Source organism: Pongo abelii, chromosome 8 (assembly GCF_028885655.2).
Source record: "Pongo abelii isolate AG06213 chromosome 8, NHGRI_mPonAbe1-v2.0_pri, whole genome shotgun sequence".
In the NCBI taxonomy this organism is placed as follows: Eukaryota; Metazoa; Chordata; class Mammalia; order Primates; family Hominidae; genus Pongo; species Pongo abelii.
Genome location: NC_071993.2, coordinates 86,124,681 through 86,127,156, shown reverse-complemented (window position 1 = coordinate 86,127,156; position 2,476 = coordinate 86,124,681). Strand labels below are relative to the sequence as shown.

The 2,476-nt window shown below is 33.2% G+C and overlaps 1 long non-coding RNA gene across 1 annotated transcript; it reads right to left on the bottom strand.

The window, feature by feature from the left end:
• Positions 1-903: 903 nt before the first annotated feature.
• Positions 904-1,733, bottom strand: LOC129048295 (uncharacterized). Its single transcript, XR_008510524.1, has 2 exons — positions 1,590-1,733; positions 904-1,191 (listed from the first exon to the last, which is right to left on the bottom strand). It is a non-coding gene; the product is annotated as an uncharacterized LOC129048295 (long non-coding RNA).
• Positions 1,734-2,476: the final 743 nt, after the last annotated feature.

The window sequence follows — 2,476 nt, the reverse complement described above, 5'->3', positions numbered from 1 at the left end:
TTCTAAATTATTAACACTTTATTTACATTCTTAAATAATATGGAAAAATCACAATAAGGAGCATTGAATCATTTATATGATAGTATTAAACCTCTAAAAGTTCAGAGATTTCCTATAAAAATAAGGTAATAAATAAAAAGTAATAAATGCATGATATACCATTAAAATGAACCAATATACTATGATAAGATGATATATTTCAATAACATAAGAAAATAAATGTCAAATAAAATATTCAGAAATTAAATGATGATACCGCCAATATTTAATATTTTAAAAGATAACAGACTTAAAATGAAATTTTTAAGCAGAAAAAGTATCAATTGCCCTTTCCAATAGCCTTGATCTTTGGTGACAAATATTCCAAAAAATTTTTTTTCATTTTGCATTAGTATTATTTGAATTAGGTGTTCATCTAAAGACATATTTTTGTTGTATGTTAACATACATGTTCCTTCAAATAATCTAATTTTATATATGCTTTAGTTTTGATTTTGACATTGAAATTGAGATTGCTTTTGCTGATCTAAATTTTAGATCAGTTTGTGATTTCATGTTAGAGTATTCCACACAAATGTACATATCTTTCTCTTTGCATTTCTCTGTTACAATTTTGTAAGGACAGTAAGTACTATTTTAGATATTGAATATTTAGACACTGGAAAACACCAGCAGATATTATTGGGTAGTATTCTATTAACATAAAATTCAGATCTTCTAGCAAAGTTAACAGCACTACTTTCAATCTTGTGTAAAAATTGCCAATTTAGGGACATGTTTTGCCACAAAACTTGTTATTTCTTGGATCACCACTCATAGGATTTGTATGTAGTATACAATGTATGTAAACTTATTAATATTAATAACATCTCTTCTATCTATAAGGATCACTGTGAGAAGCAGTCAGGCATACAAACACCTATTTATAATACCATGGCAACAGAGACAAGAAAGACTAAGTGATTATATCACAACCACTTCTCTCCTATATGCTATTGTTCCAGTTTCCAGAAGTGTCCGACGTAACCTTTGACCGCACATGTCTGCTTTTCCTGTTCTTCCTTTTGATGTCAGTGGATTCCTTCAAACTAGTAACAATTCTATGTGGATTGATAAAGGTTAATTCTTTCAGGAGAACTATAATAGCTTTTTCCATGTTTCTGATTTATCAGCTGAAATTTTTTCTGGGAACTGGAATTTGAAAAAATAAAAAAATTAAAAAATTTAAAAAAAAATATATATATATATATATATATACCATCCCCAAGAGTTACGAGAAAGGATTTCTGCATGGAAAATACTAAGGCTGACCAATGTAGTAAATACAGACAATCAAGAGAATACACAGGTTCAAGGTTTACCAACTGTGGGCACTGTGTTCTAGTAAAGCATTTACTTCAGGTCCACATGTATGAGCCAAAATATAGCTGTATATCACCATCCCTGTGTCTGTGACTATAAGGCCATGAGCTTCACACCATGCTAAGAGAATCTTCAAGATAATCAAGATTCCAAAGAGATAACTCAAGGCCATGCAGGGAAACAAAGAAAAGGTAGAAAAAACTTTGATCCCAAGCATTGATACTTACGTCTATTGTCTTCAATAGCATAAGATCACTGCTTTGAAATGTTAAAGTAAACTAAATATGTCCTGAGAAGGACTCTGTACTTCCATATTTGAGTCCTTTTGGACAAACCGTAACCTAACTTAGTAGGCAGACAAGATTGGAAACCTAACTTAGGAGTATGCACCTGTAACAATAGCTGAGTCTTGGCCAATCCCAGCAGCCGTACTTCAACCACTCATACACTGCTGAGTGTTCAAACTGTGTTCAAATAAGGCAAACGCCAACCTATAACCAATCCAGCTGTTTCTGTACCACATTTCCAATTTCTGTGTGTCACTTTCCTTTTTTTTTTGCCTGTGAATTTGCTCTGACCATGAGGCATCCGTGGAGTCTCTCTGAATCTGCTGTGAAGCTGGAGGCTGCCTGATTCGCAAATGTTTTTATTTTTTCCCTTGCTCAATTAAACTCTGTTGAATTTAATTTGTCTGAAGTTTTCTTTTAACAGAGGGGGGAAAATATTTGAAAATATGAAACAATTTATATAGGAAACACTCAGCATAGTACCGGGAACATAGTAGACTCTTCAGGTTTGTTTAAATAAAATTCTTCCAAAAGCAATATCCTGGCCTTATCTTCTCATCCTGAAAATTCATTTAGAGGGTCGTCGATTTTCATTAGATGTTAAACTTCCTAGGTTGGGTCTATCCCCCATCCTTATCCTGCATGTTACACAATACCGCATTGAATTTCTCCCTTGTGAAATCCAGTTCCATTGCTAATAAAATATTGTGAGTGGTCGGCTTGCTTTCATTCACTTCTGACCATTTTCCAGGACCCAATTAAGGCGGCCACAGAGTCTGAAGGGATAGGGAGAGGAAGAAGAGATTCTGCCAATTTACCTCTATTAC